Consider the following 8,992-nt stretch of genomic DNA (forward strand, 5'->3'; position numbering starts at 1 on the left):
ATTTTCTTATATACTCTCTTACTTTAAAAAAATCTTAGTTAATAAGTAAAACGTGTGTTCTTGAAATCTGTGGATGATACTAAATTTAGGATTTGCAAGCCCCAGCGAGGACAGAGAAAGTTGAGAAGCAGGCAATTAAAAAGAAGGTTCTCCTTGGGAAAGTGCAGCGAAGACATCCAACAGGAAAATAATCTGAAAGAAATATTCAGTGGGAGTGACAAACTGAGGAGCCAAGAAATTCTTACAAGGTTTGCAGTGTGATCTGGTGGCAAGACAGATTAATGAAACCTTGGCTGCACATGCAAAAAAAAAAAGCCACATCAAGCAAGAGAGAAGCAACAGCTAAACATGCCCACTTTGGGTAGCAAGCAATATAGAAAAAATAATCACAGAAGTCTGCAGTATTAAGATGGATGCAAATACCACGGGGAAGAGACAGGTCTTATCCAGGCTAGTGTGTGGTAGTAGGTGGACGTGTTTAAAAACAAAGGAAAATAGGGATAAGAGTGTGAAAGCTTCCTTGTAACAGCCTTTCTAAAGCCCCAATATTACAACCAGACCCACGAGAGAGACTTAAATGACCATTTAAGAAGAGTTCACTCCCACAAATGAGATTAGCAGCAGAAAGCTGAAGACGTGCTGAAGGGTCTCCCACAGGAAATACCGCAGGCTTGTTCTGTGAACACCTCTGCATGGACCCGGCAACACAGGAATATAAATAGTGCAAAGCAACTCTACACCAGGGCCAAACAATGAGTCCAGGTAGCTCTCAAGCTGGCTGAAGGTTGTGAATTTCTCAGCAAATCATCAGGTATTTATTTTCTTCCAAGCAAAATTTTCATAACAAATGTATCGAGGAAGAGGAAGGTAAACCTCCTCTTGTTTACAGAACACGGGAGCAGTAAACAAAGAAAAGAAACACTACACATGCAGTGTTAAAATTTGTGATTATTTTTCAGATTTTTTAATTAACTGTTGTATCTTAACGCAGCATGTATTTCTAGCTTTCTTTAACAAAAGCAAAGCAAAGAAACACAAGCTTAGTGGCACTGCACCTCCCGGCGGGTGGCTGGCTTTGAAGTTCACTCATCACTGGGACAGAGGCTGAAAAACCAAGCAGGCACGAAACCTTCTCCTGCTACAGTGTCAAGGATCTGTCCTCTCCATGCAAAATCCACATTTTTCCCTGCACAGCTCGAACACCGATACATATCAATAACCATGAATGCCAAAGAACTGCTCAAAACAGAATACTACTACCCTGGCATTTAGTATCAGGCGTGTCACAGGACTTTGTCTACCTAGGTGTAAACTTTATAGGGCAAGAACTCTGGTTTTCTTTCGCTGCTGTAGCATACCAAGTTCAGTCAAGTTTTTTAAAGGAAAAATGTAGAGTGTAACTGAAAGCCAGACTATCTGAGCCGCTGTGTCTGCTTTGTTTTCCCATTCCTTTCTGCGGTGCTGGACTAGCCAGCCGGTGTACAGCCAGCCTGTCTCCCCACAGTACGGATCATTTCGTGAGCATGCATTATTCAGAAAACAACACTGCAAGCATATTTAGACACTGAGATTTCAGAACCCACTAATACCAGAACTTTTAAATAACTTCGCCAAGCGATGTTTATTGAACACCCCTATTGCAACACAACAGAGGTTGTGCCATTGGTTTGGCACAAACAGTGCCACAATGCAGTGATCTTGTGGCTGGTGATTTTCTCAAATACAAGATAGTTTTCAGGTTACTTATGAACAAGAGGGAGAAGAGGAACGAACAGAAGGGTGGCAACTTTGCCAGAAATATTTCAGTTTCCACTGAGAATTAGGCACTAGTTCTAAATATATTATTTTGAACTGTGGATTAGACCAAAGATTTTAAAGAAACATGTATTTTTCCCTACCGACGTACCCATTTAAAGACCTATTTGCTGTCCTGCAATCACAAAAATCAGGATTTTTTTTTATTATTATTATTATTTTCATCCAAACTTTTTAATATTAGCTGCAGTAAGGTAAATCTGTACAACTCCATTTTGCCACTTGTGGACCAAGGACACTGATTATCTGACATATGGGTTTTCAAGATGGACATAACGATGTTATCAACCACACAAATTTCAAGTCCTCTGTTTTCTCCTGTCCTTTCTGTTCAATCATCACTTGCTCTGACAGTTTTTGTCAGGGTGACTGCAACCTCAGTTCTGCCTGGCACATTGAGTTTTTGCCATCACATTTCCCAAGGTTAAACCTCAAGGTTTAAAAACAGTTTTTTCCTCCAAGATGACCTTCGGCAAACGCCCCAGTTCTGATAAATGAATGAAGTGTTCCCAAAACAAAGCAGATTTTAGTAGTAAATTGTAGCTAAAAAGAACCTATGTGACCTGCTTTAGAGACAGAGACTGCTAAAAATACTGCTAGCTGAGCAAGACTTTTGGGCAGACTTTTGGGATCATGGTAATCAGGTAATTCCTCCTCGATTAACAATATACAAGATTTTTGCTTACTATTTAAAATATTTTCGTTCAACAGTATAAAATTATCAAGTAAGGGTAGACAGACCTTTTAATATATAGGGATTGATTTTAAGGGACCTGACCTAATGTACACAGAAGTCAACAGAAATCTCTGCACCAACTCAGCAGAAATCACACCAGATACTGATATTAATCTAAATATTAAAATCCATTACAGTTATACCTGCAGAAAAAAAGCCTGTCAAATAGTCAACACAATCTGCCAGCTTCCCACAGGAAGGCTATGCCCTCTAACTAATTTTTACTTGCATAGTAGTCTATGAATTGCACTTTGCTGATCTCGGAGAGGTGCAGAAGATGTCCAGCCTCAGAGGATGCTACGAGCAAGGCAGGATCAGCCTCAAAGCCCACCTAGCCACCTCCCACCTGTTACACAGACACTGCGGGGCTTGGGGGAAGATGCAAGAACCTCCAACAGAGAGAACACTGCCTAGTTCAGTTTAAGCTTCATCCTAGTCTTTTAACAGTTAGGGATTGCTAAAAAAAAAAAAAAAAGTGAAGTATGGTATTCTGTTTCTTCTTTAAATGTTTTTGCAAATCCCAACACCCATATAAATATCTAACCTTCTTCTGAACTTTAAAAACTGGCCTCCCATACAAACGCCTGCTACGGTCTCCCTGCACGCACCGTAAAAAGGATTTTCATTTCACTCATGTTGAACTGACCAATTTCGAAGTGTTTCAGATTTCCTCTCTGTCTCCCAACACAAGAACAGTCTCCTTACCTAGATTCCCTAAACAATTTATTACATTCTAGACTTCTTATGCCCCTTCTGATTTGCCTTTTTCTGATGCAAAACAGTTCAGCTTCTCTTCACGTGCAATCTTCCCAGCCACAGATCATCATTGTCCACCTTTCCTTGCATCTCTTAACTCCTTATGTAAAGCTCCTAAATAAAATTCAAATAGCGTTTTATTATTTACTTAGAGTATTACTGGAGTTTGAGATCTGAAGAACTTCTGTTCCAGCAGAATTATTTTGACCAATTTGGAGGTATATCAAATGGTATTTTTATTACTTTAAAAATTAGTAACATTGATTGAATTACCCTGAGTCAGTCTTCTATATTGATAAAATCAAAAAGTTACCCAGGGAGCAGTTTCAGATAGATTAAACCGCTCCACATGGCTTAAGACACTGCTTATATTGTTGCTTGCAACATGTATCTGCAAGCATTTCAAGTACTATAAATATTTTGCATCATGCTGTGAATAAGTCAAATGCTGTTTTCCAGGCTAAAATAAAGAAATACACAATCGGGCAATGTTTCACTTCCCGCAGCAGTCTTTGCAGCACATCATTAGCAGCTACAAATAGTCTTTGGAATGAGCAATACAGGTGGAAAGGGGCAGCTGTGAAACCCTGCGTGCAAGCACTGCGGCTGCAACTCCACAGACCGGGGAAAGGAGCACACCTGATGGAGAACTGGTAAGCGAGAACACAACTACCAACCCAAGGTACCAGACGTGTAGCCCACAGTTACGCCCACAAGCTGGGCAACCACAAAGCACTCCAGAGGAGAGACCTCCTTAGATTTACCAGCACTGATTCTGCATGCACGTGCACAAAGGCATGGTGTGAGGGGCTGGGACTGGAGTACACCTTCCAACCCCGGTCCCCCCAGCAAGCCCAGGAGGACAAATAAACACATGCGGTCTGTGCATCTTCAAGGACTCCACTCACAAGCAAGTAACCTCTGTTCCCATCTTTGAGCAGAATTCAAAACGTTCATTTGAACTGCAGGTGTCTGCAAGCAGTGTGACATGCACACACGGTTCCAAGGGCCCCAGAAGTCGTGTATTTCAGGGGAATAAAGATTCAGAGTAGCCCTGCTGAGCGCAGCCTCATGCCAGCAGCTCCGTGCCCAGGATGGGGCAAGCAGAGCTCTCACCAGCTGCTCTTCAACATCATGAGAAACACCCCTGCACGAAGCACAGGTGGAGAATGTCCTCCCAACAACGTCACTTGGGTTTGCTGCTTCCCAACACAGCCCCTAAGCACGTGCTGTTGTCCACTGCGAGAGCTGCCAGGTACCACTACACTGGAGCTCTACGCCACCAGGACAACCAACCTTGAGGTTCACCCACAGGATCTGGTTGCCTGGCCAAGCAAAGCCCTCCTGATGTCTTGGGTACACCAGGCAGCTTCTGCTCTGAAGCACAAGGTGCACGAAGGAGAACAGGTCCATCCGTCTGTTCCAGCGAAACTCAGTCCCGGCCTTGAGGAGAGAGAGGTTTGGGACAACTCCTAATTTGGACAAAAGACTGACTCTCCTCCAGCTGCAGACCTCTCCCAGGCTCCCAACCGAGCAGTTTGCTGCTTGAGGCCATGCTCTCCATGGGACAACCCTGAACATCACAGAGACACAGCGTGACCAAAGTCATGCCCCACCAGCGTGAACGAGGGAACACCTTTAACCGTATCCAGTGGGAGCTGAGGACAATGGGACAAGCACAGACCCTCACCCAGAGTCCTCGCAGGCTGATAACCACCACCGGGCAAACTGTCACCGAGCTCAAGGAAATGCCCGTTTCTTCTGTGCACCCCAGGAGAAAAGGGACTGAAGACAGTTAAACACATTTGGAAAACATCCAGAACACCACAATGATCCTGAAAGAACAAAGATCTCATCGGAAGTCTGTTCAAATCTGCCCTCAGTAAAATGCAGGCAAAGGTTTGGATTTAATTGTTATTTCTGGTAGAGCACCAAGGAGTAAAATAAAGGAGGCTATCAGGCAACATGGAAGAAATTACTGTATTGCAAATCACTCATCACGAACCAGTTCCCTAGATGAAGAAATGAGCCAGTGCAAATCCCAGGTTAAAATCAAGCTGAGGACCCATGACTGATGCCTGAGCATACCATGACTCCAGGCCACATCCCCTGCAAAAAAGTAAGTCCTGATAGGGTGGCTGTGGGAGAAGTTTAGGAAGCAATCTCTCCTCAAAATAAACAGTTGTCAAAGTCACAGTATGACCTGCTCCCTTCATTGAATACTTTAAATTTTGCAAAGGTTTTGTGACTATAACTAAAATAATTAAAAAATGTGCATCAAGGTAATGTTTTTACTTTCCACCACTCTAAACAAATTTCCATTTATGTAACCTGTTTTACCTACTTTAATATCCACAATCCTAACACATACATGCTAAGAGCTAAACAAAACGTGGTTTTTTTCTACAGTCATCTTCTACCACCAGACCTGCCTATATTCATACTGACGTTTTCAAAATCCATCATAAAAGTTACGTATGTTTCTCCCATAATAGAACATTTTCCTCCATAAACTACACACTAATGGAATTAATCTTTAAGGAAGAAATAAGATTAGGATTTCAAACAACATTTTAGTAAAGATTTTAAAAGCTAGGCCACCAGAAAAAGAAGTTGAGGAAAATAAGTGAATTATTTAATAGCATCACTCCAGAAGGAGCTTTACTGTGTAACTGTACTGAATAGAGAAGCTATTAATGATCTTCAGCTAGTTAGACACACTGAATTAGCACTGTTTTAAAAATGAATTGTAAAGCTTTCTGAAAAAAACAAAATCTAAGTTTGTGAGAATCTAAACCACTACAGAAGCGTTGAAAAGTAGGACACAGATATGCCTATTTACACAGCTTTGCAAAAGCAGGGAAATTTTCTAGTCCTGTAGAAAGTGCTACTTACCTGCCCATACTAAAATGATAATAGAAAAAAGTCTATACGACATTTTGCTGGCCTGTCCATAAAAAAAAATTATTTTGACATGTAACACTGGACAGAAGCAGTAGAGCAAATCTCTTTTGAAATAGGTAAGGTAGAAAGATCTACCCAGAAAGATGAAGATATTTGCAGAATCGTTGCAAGTCATTAATATTGTATTATATTTTGTAAAAGTAAAAACATTTTTTCTATCAATCTTGAATGTTAGTTCTCTTGGAAGAATTCAAACACAAATCTTTATCCACCACTGTTACTGCTCATAGATGTCTATGACATTCACAAGGTAACTCCCTTCAGCTAAAAGCAGATCTCCTTTTCATTTTATACAGTGGCCTTTTTTTTGCTTCTTATCCAATAAAAATAAAAAGCCCTGAAGATCACAGCTTCTCACAGCCTTTCGGGGGGGCTGATGTCAAAAAACAATTTTTAAAACAAAATGGGCACATTTGCAAACATTGCTCTTTTGCACACACTAATAATGTGTTAAGGCCTTGATCAGCATTTTGTACACAAAAGCACTCATTCTAACAGAACAGAAAACAATCCACTTTCACAGCAGCAGAAGAATTGGCTTTCGCTTCTCCCTGGGCAAGCACCATCTCCACGCTATCACCCACAAAAGCCAAGGAAGAAACTGCTCCAGCTCTAATTCCCACCACCTTCCCTTTCTCAAGTCATTTTTGGAAAACACTTCCTAATCCTTCTCTCAATGCAAAGTGAGTAAAGAACTTCTGCCCACCTGCACGCTTAGGTGCCCTCTTCACTCCGGAGCACCCCAAGGTTACTGGGGCAGGTGACAACACTGATGAGGTGTTTCTGATGGCAAGGAGAGTCACAGCCTCTACCACACTGTGGGAGGCAACTCCACCCTTACATCAGCAGCAGTCTGGTTTTGCAAGGGGGGTTACCACTGCTGCAAAAGGGACTGCTCATGCCTGTTTGGGCGCTGCTGCCATCTACCCGATGCTGGCTGGCATCAAGCCCTACTTGAGCACCATTTGTGATCTTCTTAAGCTCACTAAAAACTGTGAGGACTGCACAGAATTTGACAGTTTTCTTTTGTATTACTGAGCTGGAGCCTTCCACAACTTGCTTTAACAATCACCAAAGTCAGTGTAAGCAAGGGAAGACTGTGCCGCTGGGAGATGGGTGGGCTGTGCCCTGAGACATCCGACTTATCTCATGGCTTGCTAGTGGTAAAAAGGAGAATGCCTCGCTCCCTTGTCTCGGGCTGTGCAGTCCCATCCCCTTGGGCACTTGCAGCACCTATGAACTGCTTTAATCCACTAACCAGCAGAAAGCTATTCAGCTCTTCCCCTCCCCCCAAAGTTATTTTTTCTGCTGCTTCAGTGAAATGGCCCAACACCAAAATAGCGTAAGGTAAGCTACAGCAACCGTGAACAGGAGTGGGAAAGCAGCAACTTCCCCTTCTTCCTTTCAGCTTTTGCCAGCTGCAGCTTATCTATTCATTGCTCTTGTTCAAGAAAATAAGTTCCACAGAAAAGGCTTTACTGCAGAGGTCTTGCCCTATGTTAAGCAAACTGGGGACACAAAGTTCATGGAGTTCAAGGCAAAGCACAGGACACAAACGTGAAAATGGATGTGCTGGGTCACACCACAGGTCCTGCTAGCCTAATACCCTGTCTCCAACACAGCCTGTAAGCACAGGGCTAGAGAAAAGCAAGAATAGGATGAGCACGTCTGCACTTCCCCCCAAGCACCTTTGTAGCCTTCAGTACTTTTACTGGTAGGGATTTCCTTAGACTGGCATGATTTATCCGCTGAGCAGTCCCCAGAAAGCCTTTTCCAAGAGTTCCACAGGCTTACCATCCCTACGTGAAGAACCACTTCCTCCTGCCGGGGTCTGAACCTGGCTCCTACAAAGTTCAGCTGACTTTCCCTTGCTCTTACACTGGGAGATGAACTAGCCAAACCCTCTTCAAGCCACTCATGATTTCACAGACCTCTGTCGCATCCTTCTTCGACCACCCCTTTCCCAGTCATTTGTCACGTGGAAGCCATTCCAGCTCTCTAATGACCCGTGTTGCATTTCTCCACACTTCTAGCTGCTCTGTATTCTTCTTGAGATGAAAGGAAGGGGAGATGAAACAGTATCTAATGTGTGGACAAACCATGGATTTAGACATGGCATAATAATGCTCTGTATCTTATTCCTTACTCTTTTCATAGCATTTCATAAGATTTGATATGCTTTCTTTGATCACTACTAAGCACAGAGCTGATGGTTTGATGGAACTACTACCAGTCTCAAGATCCCACCCCGAGTGCTGACAGTCAACACTCAACCTAGAGTCCGTCACTTTGTATGAAAAGTTCAGACGGTTTCCTGCTACCAATGCAAATCATCTCACATTTATCTACACCAAATGCAGGTATCACACACTCTACACTATCCTTTTAATCAGTATCAGGGACCTAGAAAACACATCTCAAATTGAGTTAAAATTGTGTACTGTTTAATATCTTTATCAATGACATAGGCAGTGGGATCGAGGGCACCCTCAGCAAGTTTGCAGATGACACCAAGCTGAGTGGTGCAGTCAACACGCCAGAGGGATGGGATGCCATCCCAGAGGGACCTGAACAAGCTGGAGAAGTGGGCCCATGTGAACCTCATGAGGTTTAACAAGGCCAAGTGCAGGGTCCTGCACCTGGGTCAGGGCAACCCCCAGGCTCAATGCAGGCTGGGGGATGAAGGGATTGAGAGCAGCCCTGCTGAGAAGGACTTGGGGG

The sequence above is a fragment of the Pygoscelis adeliae genome, unplaced genomic scaffold, assembly GCF_000699105.1.
Source record: "Pygoscelis adeliae isolate BGI_AS28 unplaced genomic scaffold, ASM69910v1 Scaffold449, whole genome shotgun sequence".
NCBI classification, from domain to species: domain Eukaryota; kingdom Metazoa; phylum Chordata; class Aves; order Sphenisciformes; family Spheniscidae; genus Pygoscelis; species Pygoscelis adeliae.